Here is an 11,426-nt window from a genome sequence, read left to right on the forward strand (position 1 = left end):
GTGTGTAGGACTTAAATTTAACTCCTGCTTTTGGTAGTGACAAACGATTGAATGTTGAACAGAGTTGCAACACCAACCATTGACAGCCCATACATCCAAACAGAAAAGTCCTATCTTATTGTATAAAACAACATTGTAGCTGTATGAAAGCTTAAATGGTCATCTTTCTATCTGCAAAGTGTTTCGATTAAAAGAAAAAGAAAAAAATGAGCTACTTTCTGGCAAATGCTGTGCATGTGATTTTGTTTGGAAGTGTCCGGTGTACCACCTGTTTCTAAATAGCATATAATGCTGGAGGTAGCAGGTTGCAATTAGCAGCCAGGCTGATTGCTGCTGTGTTCATTGTGAAGTCACCATAATATGGTGACTTCAGATGTTTACAGATGGTATACTTTGAATGTCATAGAATCAATTCTATTTTTTAATGGCAGATCTACAGTGTGCTAGTGAGTGTTGTGAGCTTGTAGATGCTTGCTAGGTATTTGGGGGGCGTGTTATAGAGACGTCATGTGAAGCACATGGTCCTCAGATAAAACCACTCCAGCTGGCAGTAAGGAAAAAATGCCTCTAAATTAGGTTTGACTTCTGTGATTTTGTGATATCACTAACACTAATTTAATTTGCCTGCTTCCAGCGCCACCCTACCAAGTGACTGTGGAAAACCTTGTTAACCGTGTGAACCTGCTGAATCCAGGTTCGCAAGTTCATACTCTTTTATTAACCACAGACCTTATTTTATGCATTTAAGCAAAAAGGCCATGTTAAATCCCATAGGCGACATTTTCAAATGCGAGCCAACATGGCAAAATTTACTTTACCCAATGATATGCAACAGTTCAGTAATTCACTAAAATACATTTGCAAAATCATGTTAATTTGGTTTTCTGTCTGTTTAATCAATGTTAACCTAGCTTGTTCTGATCTCTCCCTCTTTCCAGGTCCACTTCTGGTGGGGAATGCACCTGATCCTGGGCCCATTTTGGCTGGTATGTATGTACACATTTAGATTTCAATGTACCCTTTGATCCTAGGTTTAGATTTTTCTTGCAGTGAAGTGTGAAGGGTCTATGGATTTTATCTGATTATGCACTGTTCATACTAGTGGTGACTGCATGGGGCAGCATCTGTGTGCCAATGGGCCGTGGTGCCGACAGTCTGCAGTGCCGATGGCTCGCTACCTTGGGCAGACTAACCCCTCATCCTAAACCTAACCTCCCAGGTGGCAGAGCCTCACCTCTAACCCCTACCCTCAGCCTAAACCTAACTTCACAGGCAGCGGTCTTGAGTGGATCCTAACCCTGCATCACAGGCTCTCTAAGCGGACCCCATCGGCATTGTGAACCGTCGGCACCGCAGGCTGTCGGTACAGCGGGTGGACCCCGACTGCACATGTCGCAGCCATCGTGTGCTAGAGACTGGAGTAATGTGTTCTCTCATCTTAGTTGTAGTTAAAAAGAGAAGACAAATGCGTGGATCAGTGTTTTTGCATCTTTCAGCGACAGATAGTCTCATTTGCGCAATATTTTTAAGGTGGAAGAAGGCAATCTTGGTGACATGATTAATGTGTGTATTAATATTCAATTCAGAATCAATTATCACCCCAAGGTTCTTGACTGAGGTGTTACTTTCTTCAGCCAGGTTACCGAGTCTACTTATTATTGATTCTCTCTGCTCTCTAGAACCGATTATGAGAACCTCTGTCTTATTCTCATTTAGTTTGAGAAAGTTCTCACTCATCCAGCATGGGAGTTACGGTGCCAACAGGAAACGTATCTGATGCAGTGCATCATGGAAGCGTCAGATGTTTTGATCTGCGCCGGTCACAAATTGACTTCATCCCTGGCTGCACACAAACGCTCGCAGCGATAAGATTAGGATTTTCTTGAGAATTGCCATAACCTGCCTGTTCTTTTGTGTGTGTGTTCTTTAAGGAGCTGTGCGCCGCAATACAAGCACCGCAAATGCACCTGATGGCCAAATCGAGATGTATGTCAAAAGGTGGCTGCAGCTTGCACCAGACCGAAACGGTGGAAGGAGTCGCCGGGCCGAGAGACAAGCCGAGAGACAAGCCGAGAGACGCTAATTAAGTAAGTCGTGTTCCACAGACATGCAAAAGTGTCACTTTTCAGCTACAGTCACCTTTTTGAACTCAAATAGGGCAATTGTGTGACACCTGACCCGAAAGAAAACAACATGTTGTCACCTTTTTCACCTGTATACCACCCGTATACCACCCATAGACCACCTATAGACCACCTATAGACCACCTGTATACCACCCGTATACCACCTATAGTCCACCTGTATACCACCTATAGACCACCCGTATACCACCCATAGACCACCTAGAGACCACCTATAGTCCACCCGTATACCACCTAGAGACCACCTAGAGACCACCTGTATACCACCCGTATACCACCCGTATACCACCCATAGACCACCTAGAGACCACCTATAGTCCACCCGTATACCACCTAGAGACCACCTAGAGACCACCTAGAGACCACCTGTATACCACCCGTATACCACCTGTATACCACCCATAGACTCACCTCTTCAGACTCCACCTCAGCCCGTAGCACTTGCCCTCCTAGCCTTGATGACCTTGCAGGATTATGCAAAGGACAGATACCAGGTCATTGTTGACCTGGCATCCTATAAATGCCGAGTCCACCTAGAGTCCACCTCTAGACCACCTGTATACCACCTAGAGACCACCCATAGACCACCCATAGACCACCCATAGACCACCTAGAGACCACCTAGAGACCACCTAGAGACCACCTGTATACCACCTGTATACCACCTGTATACCACCTGTATACCACCCGTAGACCACCCGTAGACCACCCGTAGACCACCCGTAGACCACCCGTAGACCACCCGTAGACCACCTGTATACCACCCGTAGACCACCTATAGACCACCTATAGACCACCTATAGTCCACCTGTATACCACCTCTAGACCACCTGTATACCACCACCTGTAGACCACCTATAGACCACCTATAGTCCACCTGTATACCACCTCTAGACCACCTGTATACCACCACCTGTATACCACCCGTATACCACCTAGAGACCACCTATAGTCCACCTGTATACCACCTGTATACCACCCGTATACCACCCGTAGACCACCTGTATACCACCTGTATACCACCTATAGACCACCCGTATACCACCTATAGTCCACCTGTATACCACCTATAGACCACCTGTATACCACCCGTATACCACCCATAGACCACCTAGAGACCACCTATAGTCCACCCGTATACCACCTAGAGACCACCTATAGTCCACCCGTATACCACCTAGAGACCACCTGTATACCACCTAGAGACCACCTATAGTCCACCTGTATACCACCTGTATACCACCCGTATACCACCTAGAGACCACCTATAGTCCACCCGTATACCACCTAGAGACCACCTATAGTCCACCCGTATACCACCTAGAGACCACCTGTATACCACCTAGAGACCACCTATAGTCCACCTGTATACCACCTGTATACCACCTGTATACCACCCGTATACCACCCGTATACCACCTATAGACCACCTATAGACCACCCGTATACCACCTATAGTCCACCTGTATACCACCTATAGACCACCTGTATACCACCCGTATACCACCCATAGACCACCTAGAGACCACCTATAGTCCACCCGTATACCACCTAGAGACCACCTATAGTCCACCCGTATACCACCTAGAGACCACCTGTATACCACCTAGAGACCACCTATAGTCCACCTGTATACCACCTGTATACCACCTGTATACCACCTAGAGACCACCTAGAGACCACCTATAGTCCACCTGTATACCACCCGTATACCACCCGTAGACCACCTGTAGACCACCTGTAGACCACCTGTAGACCACCTAGAGACCACCTATAGACCACCTGTATACCACCCGTATACCACCCGTAGACCACCTGTAGACCACCTAGAGACCACCTATAGACCACCCGTATACCACCTGTATACCACCTAGAGACCACCCATAGACCACCTAGAGACTACCTGTATACCACCCATAGACCACCCGTATACCACCCATAGACCACCTAGAGACCACCTGTATACCACCTAGAGACCACCTAGAGACCACCTGTATACCACCTGTATACCACCTATAGACCACCCGTATACCACCTATAGTCCACCTGTATACCACCCGTATACCACCCATAGACCACCTAGAGACCACCTATAGTCCACCCGTATACCACCTAGAGACCACCTATAGTCCACCCGTATACCACCTATAGTCCACCTGTATACCACCTATAGACCACCCGTATACCACCCATAGACCACCTAGAGACCACCTATAGTCCACCCGTATAACACCTAGAGACCGCCTATAGTCCACCCGTATACCACCTAGAGACCACCTGTATACCACCTATAGTCCACCTGTATACCACCTATAGACCACCCGTATACCACCCATAGACCACCTCGAGACCACCTAGAGACCACCTATAGTCCACCCGTATACCACCTAGAGACCACCTATAGTCCACCCGTATACCACCTATAGTCCACCTGTATACCACCTATAGACCACCCGTATACCACCCATAGACCACCTAGAGACCACCTATAGTCCACCCGTATAACACCTAGAGACCGCCTATAGTCCACCCGTATACCACCTAGAGACCACCTGTATACCACCTAGAGACCACCTATAGTCCACCTGTATACCACCTGTATACCACCCGTATACCACCCATAGACCACCTATAGACCACCTGTATACCACCTATAGACCACCCATAGACCACCTAGAGACCACCTAGAGACCACCTATAGACCACCTGTATACCACCCGTATACCACCTAGAGACCACCTGTAGACCACCTAGAGACCACCTAGAGTCCACCTATAGACCACCTGTATACCACCCGTATACCACCTGTATACCACCTAGAGACCACCCATAGACCACCCAGAGACCACCCGTATACCACCCATAGACCACCTAGAGACCACCTGTATACCACCTGTATACCACCTGTATACCACCTAGAGACCACCTGTATACCACCTAGAGACCACCTGTATACCACCTATAGACCACCTGTATACCACCTATAGACCACCTGTATACCACCTGTATACCACCTATAGACCACCTATAGACCACCTGTATACCACCTATAGACCACCTGTATACCAACTATAGACCACCCGTATACCACCTATAGTCCACCTGTATACCACCCGTATACCACCCATAGACCACCTCGAGACCACCTATAGTCCACCCGTATACCACCTAGAGACCACCTATAGTCCACCCGTATACCACCTAGAGACCACCTGTATACCACCTCGAGTCCACCTAGAGACCACCTAGAGTCCACCTGTATACCACCCGTATACCACCTGTATACCACCTAGAGACCACCCATAGACCACCCATAGACCACCTAGAGACCACCCATAGACCACCCGTAGACCACCCGTATACCACCCGTATACCACCCATAGACCACCTAGAGACCACCCATAGACCACCCATAGACCACCCATAGACCACCCATAGACCACCCATATACCACCCATATACCACCTAGAGACCACCCGTATACCACCCATAGACCACCCATAGACCACCCGTATACCACCCATAGACCACCCAGAGACCACCCAGAGACCACCCAGAGACCACCTAGAGACCACCTAGAGACCACCTGTACACCACCCATACACCACCCGTAGACCACCTATAGACCACCTGTAGACCACCTGTAGACCACCTGTATACCACCTGTATACCACCTATATACCACCTAGAGACCACCTATAGACCACCTGTAGACCACCTAGAGACCACCTATAGTCCACCTGTATACCACCCGTATGCCACCCATAGACCACCTATAGACCACCTGTATACCACCTAGAGACCACCTATAGTCCACCTGTATACCACCCGTATACCACCCATAGACCACCTATAGTCCACCTGTATACAGACATGCAAAAGTGTCACTTTTCAGCTACAGTCACCTTTTTGAACTCAAATAGGGCAATTGTGTGACACCTGACCCGAAAGAAAACAACATGTTGTCACCTTTTTCACCTCGGGCTGTTTGCATGCCTTGTTCCAAAAGTGCTTGTCTGAAGTGCCCGTCTGTCTATGTGGCGGTCTGTCAATCTGACTATGTATCTGTCGGACCGTCTAAAGCTGATACACTAAAAGATAATTCCCCTGATTTTAGCTGGGATATCCAGTTGGACAGAGTCTGTCCTAGTCTACACTAGTCCACAGTAGTTGTGGGCAGTTGGGCACGATATTGGTTTATTCATGACGATACGATTCAATCATTTAAAATCGATATAGTAATTATTTAGCAAATCTGTGAGTCTGTGTGTATAGACCAAATTCAAATAACTGACGAGTTGTACCTGTCTTATTTCACAGGACACTATTGGAGGGGGCTTCGTGCCACACAGGCATTCGTTGGTGAAACAGCTGCAACAGCAAGGAGGAGCATGGAGGATATTGGAGCCCTCAACTGAACTTTTTTTTATTTCTGAAGCTGTCTTCATTTGACATTTGAGACAATATGACCTTTATTTGTCTAAGCTTAAATCCGGGGTTTAAAGTGATGTTTGATGCGGTACAGCTCCCAGACCTTCCCCGCTCTCCCCCACCCTCCCGGATCTTGCACTGTGACTGACGAGAAAGAAAAAGCCAGACGAGGAGGCTGTGTTGAAGGACTTGCAAAGTCGACTGTGGTACAATTCACTTTGTAATTGTTCGCTTAAAAGGGCAAGACCACTTTGGTAGAGGTTTGGGTTGTGTAGTTACCTTGCCATGATGTAACTCCAAAGGTGGGCAAGAAAAAAAAAATTGCTCCATTGATTAGAAATTGATAATTCAAAATATGCTCCCCATTGACTTACATTGTATGGTAAAACAGCTCTCAAAGTCACTATTTTAGCATGTAAACGAACGCAAACAAAGTTGATTCAGACAATATAGAACATCACCAAACCCAGTACTGTTTTTTTTATATAAAAATGTCAACTTCCTGTTGATTTTACCATTTTTAATAAGTAGAAAACCTGGACTGGATCCGCGGATCCGGATCCAGATCTTCAAATAGTAAAATCAACAGGAAGTTGACATTTTTATTAAAAAAACAAACGGTACTGGGTTTGGTGATGCTCTATATTGTCTGAATCAGCTTTGTTTGTGTTCATTTATGTGCTAAAAGAGTGACTTTGAGAGCTGTTTTACCGTACAATGTAAGTCAATGAGGAGCATATTTTTGAATTATCAATTTCTAATCAATGGAGCAATTATTTTTGATTTCTTGCCCACCTTTGGAGTTACATCATGGCAAGGTAACTACACAACCCAAACCTCTACCAAAGTGGTCTTACCCTTTAAGTGTTTCATGCACATTCATTCATGTTTTCTGGGCGGGTGGAACTGAGTTTCTGGTTCTTGTTAAATGTTACACATTTGTTTGGTTATGTGACATGTGTTTTGGCAGGCATTAATAATGTTACAGTATCTGTATAGTAACAGCATGAATGTCAATGCTGTGAAAGCCTCGTTTTGGCAGGCGTCATTTGAAAAGTTTATTTGTAATAAACTGATACTAAATGTTATAGTTGAGTGTCACTTGTTTTATTGATGTTTGAGTTTACTTCAATATTTGCCTATGGCAGAGCTTGGAACAAGCTTATCCATAGGCAGATATTGGAGTAGCTCTGGCTTACATATGGGCTAGTTATGGCAAAAATTGCACGGCCCAGTTCTGGCAATATTATTGGGGTGATTCCGGCCCAATGCTGGCAATGCTGGTTCAGTTTCGGCAGCCGGACTCGGCCCAGTGTACTCGGGCCGATTCTGGGGAGTCATTCCAAACAGGTCTGGCCCAAGTCCGGCAACCGGACCCGGGCCGAGTGATTTCTTCCGGCTTGCCGGAACTGGGCCGGAATTGGGCCAAACAATTTTGGCTACCTGGGCAGTTATCTTAACTCACAAAAACACATTGAACATCCTGTTAAACCTTCAAATTAAAAGTATATGATGACATAAACAACGACACATGTGTGCTGCGTAGATGCGCGTTCGCGCGTGGCTTAAGCTCGCTCCTCCGTCTTCACTTGATTTATGTACAAACCTGACCACTGAATGTAGCGCTGTTGTTGAAGGCTGCTATCTTTTTCAACACACTTTTCAATAGGATTTACATTTTACACGGGTAAACGGGCGGACAACGGGTCGTTTATTTGATGGGCGGGGCGGGTCTGGTTCGTATTTTGAAATTATCACGGGTGACGGGTCGGTCTACGGATCTGAGTTCCGGGTTCTCAAAATTTGACCCGTGCAGGACTCTGGCGTGCGTGCGTGCGTGCGTGCGTGCGTGCGTGCGTGCGTGCGTGCGAGCGAGCGAGCGAGCGAGTGAGTGAGTGAGTGAGAAAGTATGTTGTCAGAAAGAAACCCATCTACCCTCACTTTTTGAAGTATCAACATTGTTATTACACACATACACGTGCACACATATGCACGCACGCACGCACGCACGCACGCACGCACGCACACGCACACACACACACACACACACACACACACACACACACACACACACACACACACACACACACACAGATACATGCACATTGTGTACTGCTGTAAGGATGTTCAAGGACTTTCAACTAATATCCAACAATAATTCTAACCTCATTCATGCCATAACATAACCTATAAGCCGAACATTAACCATTAGCTGTATAGCTGAATGGGTAGAGAGGCCGCTTGGGAAATGGAGGGTCACTGGTTCACTCCCTGGTCTGCCCAGTCTGTGTCAAAGTGTCCCTGACCAAGACATTTAACCCCTATTAGCAGTCAGCCACTGCTCCTAATTAGCCTGGGCAGCATTCCTTTTCGGGTATATGATCCTGTCGGGAGCGGAAGTAGCCCTACGTCACCGGGCGCGTCATTCGCGTCATCAGCCGACCGGATCGCGACAATCCAGAAAGACCCACCCCAGACTCACCCCAAAATAGGTCTGTCCTAATAAAATCCTTGATGCGGCGTAGTTTAGCTTATTTTTAAAATATAAATGTGAATGTACTTTCCGGAGACTATTTAGCGTCTGTATTATCCGTATTATCCCACGGGGAAATTCTATTCCATTTAAATAGGGATTGGGGAACCAAAACAAAGCGGCAAAACCGGATCGCGACAATCCGGAAAGAGGATTCTTTTTTCTTTCTTTTTTTTCAGTAGGCGTGGCCTAGACCGGATCATATGGGTCTTTAGTAACGCATACCAGGCTTTCCTCCGAGGTGGAAAGACTGGTGACGCGAGGTTAGCTCCTAATAGGATTGGTAATGTAGAGGATCCTTGTAGCAAATACCCCAACAACAACTAAAGTGGACACAATTATTAATATAATAATTATTATTACTGCTACATGCCTAACTTAAAGTCATACTGTGTAACATTAATTTTATTAGTCTTTTTTTGCGATACCGTGCTGTTGTCATTACAGTGTTTGTGTCACAGCCGTCGCCTCAACCTTTGGACTTCGACCATGTTCGTCAACGTGGACAATAATTTCCTTGTTTGGTTTAGGTTCATTTTTGTTTCCCTGATTTACGTTTACTTGTTTAGTTCTGCAACTCTGTGTTTAGTATGCTCTGTCTAGGTCTGAGTTCTGTTAGTCTGTTAATTCCCCAGGTGTTTCTTGTGTATCATGTATTTTGTGGTAGTAATTGGTAAATGGACAGCATTTATATAGCGCTTTTCTCCAAATTGCTTTACAATGTATTTCACGTTCACATACCCACTATTCCACACTCGTACCGTAGTAAGACAGTTTGTCTGTACTTGAGTACTACTGTAGCCTGGTAAACCCTCCCTCCGGAAATCTCATTTCCATTTGATTTCAAGAGTGAGTCTGGCCTGATCCGCCTTTCTGCAATATTGGCTATGTACGCCAAACGGACGAGCCTATCAGCGTCGTCGCTCATTGTTCTGTGATTGACAGCTTACGTTGGCCAATCAGGTGGCGAGTTCGAGTGAGCCCAAAACACGAACGGCAGCCATCTTTTTCTTGTCCGCTATATTCTCCGCTATTTTTTTACTTAAAAAAGCTCTCTAACTTCTATTTTGAGGCACGGAATTTACTTATAAGATATCGTTTGGATAGAATTGAGTTGTTTAACTTCATATATGTGGTCAATTAATCATGACAAAGCCAATTTAAAAATAAAAATTTAGAGAACCGGTAGGGGCAGGCAGTGACACCCATGTATCCGAATAAGGCAACCCATTTTGGGCATGGCTGTCTCAAAAGTCCCGTTGCGTCACATTACACTGGTGAACTGCTGATTGGCTGAAGGGGAAAAATTATCATTGGCTGAAGGGGTTGTCAGTCAACGGTATTACTCCCGCCCAACTCCAGCCCACAGCCAATATTGCAGAAAGGCGGATCAGGCCAGACTCACTCCTGGAATCAAATAGAAATGAGATTTCCGGAGGGAGGGTTTACCAGGCTAGTACTACTGTACTTAACCACTTAAACCCTCTTGACTTAATGAACTGGACCTGAGTTGGTTCTGTTAATCATTACACCACCACCACTACTGTACATGCCTAACCCCAACCTTTAACTTAACATGAACTCTAATTATAACCCAAAGGCTTAACCCAAAAACATCTTGCAAACTGAGGACCAGTCTTCTTTTTCCATAATATTTTTCTTCAAACTATGGTTGTGAAGACATTTTGGTTCTCAAAGAGATAGCAGTAGAGTGCACGCACACACGCGCACACATACACACACACGTTCACTAAGACTTATGCAACGCAACACATGTGCATCTACAGTACACACATACTGTACCTGCGGGGTTTACAAGCTGTGGAAGTCTGTGAAGCTCATGGAGACCCATGGGATTTTGCATCAGGATGTCTCATCTTTTATCCTCTTTGATGTTTTTTAAATCACAATTCATGGATATCCAATACACTGACTAAACTGATTGATTTCATACATAAATTACATTATTTATTTAATCACTTGTCAATGCTGTTTGCACATTTTTACGTTACATTTGTGTTTGTCTTGATTGTCCTGTTTTTATTATTTGTGTAATTATTATAAAATAAATAAATACATGAATAAACAAACCTGCTGCTTCTTTTAACCTAATCATATGGCATGCACCGTATGTACAGAATGATGCTATTTTCTAACATCATACAATATGCTAGATGTGAATATGTATAGATCTTTGACCTGTTTCCATCGTATGTTTTCTCTTTGCTCTTCCTCAATCTCTGTCCGCCTTTCTTTTCATAAAAAAGGAAAAAAACAATAAAGTTGATTTTGATACTAAAACAAAAAGTGTAATGTAAA

At 45.3% G+C, this 11,426-nt stretch overlaps 1 long non-coding RNA gene across 1 annotated transcript; it reads left to right on the forward strand.

The window, feature by feature from the left end:
- The first annotated feature begins 633 nt into the window (after positions 1-633).
- On the forward strand, positions 634-7,108 carry LOC308098639. The gene is made up of 4 exons (XR_013934303.1): positions 634-694; positions 939-986; positions 1,932-2,087; positions 6,464-7,108. It is a non-coding gene; the product is annotated as an uncharacterized lncRNA (long non-coding RNA).
- Positions 7,109-11,426: the final 4,318 nt, after the last annotated feature.

The sequence above is a fragment of the Gymnoscopelus braueri genome (genome assembly GCF_963280865.1).
Source record: "Gymnoscopelus braueri genome assembly, chromosome: 13".
NCBI lineage: Eukaryota > Metazoa > Chordata > Actinopteri > Myctophiformes > Myctophidae > Gymnoscopelus > Gymnoscopelus braueri.